Raw genomic sequence first — 205 nt, 5'->3', positions numbered from 1 at the left:
TCCTAGGCGTCTAAAAAGAAGGCCTCGAGATCTTCTCCTCTAGAAATGTTATTGGAGTTCTATCAATGGGTAGATTCTCCACATGTTTGTATCATATCACTATTTCACCTACAGCAAATTTACTTGTTGTATGTATTTTTATACAGTTGTAAATAACAATAAATAAATGAGGAGAAGATGGTTGGGGGTGCGGTCAATGAAATTT

Source organism: Halyomorpha halys, unplaced genomic scaffold (genome assembly GCF_000696795.3).
Source record: "Halyomorpha halys isolate HHAL.00 unplaced genomic scaffold, Hhal_1.1 Scaffold356.1, whole genome shotgun sequence".
NCBI lineage: Eukaryota > Metazoa > Arthropoda > Insecta > Hemiptera > Pentatomidae > Halyomorpha > Halyomorpha halys.
This window is presented reverse-complemented; position numbering follows the sequence as displayed.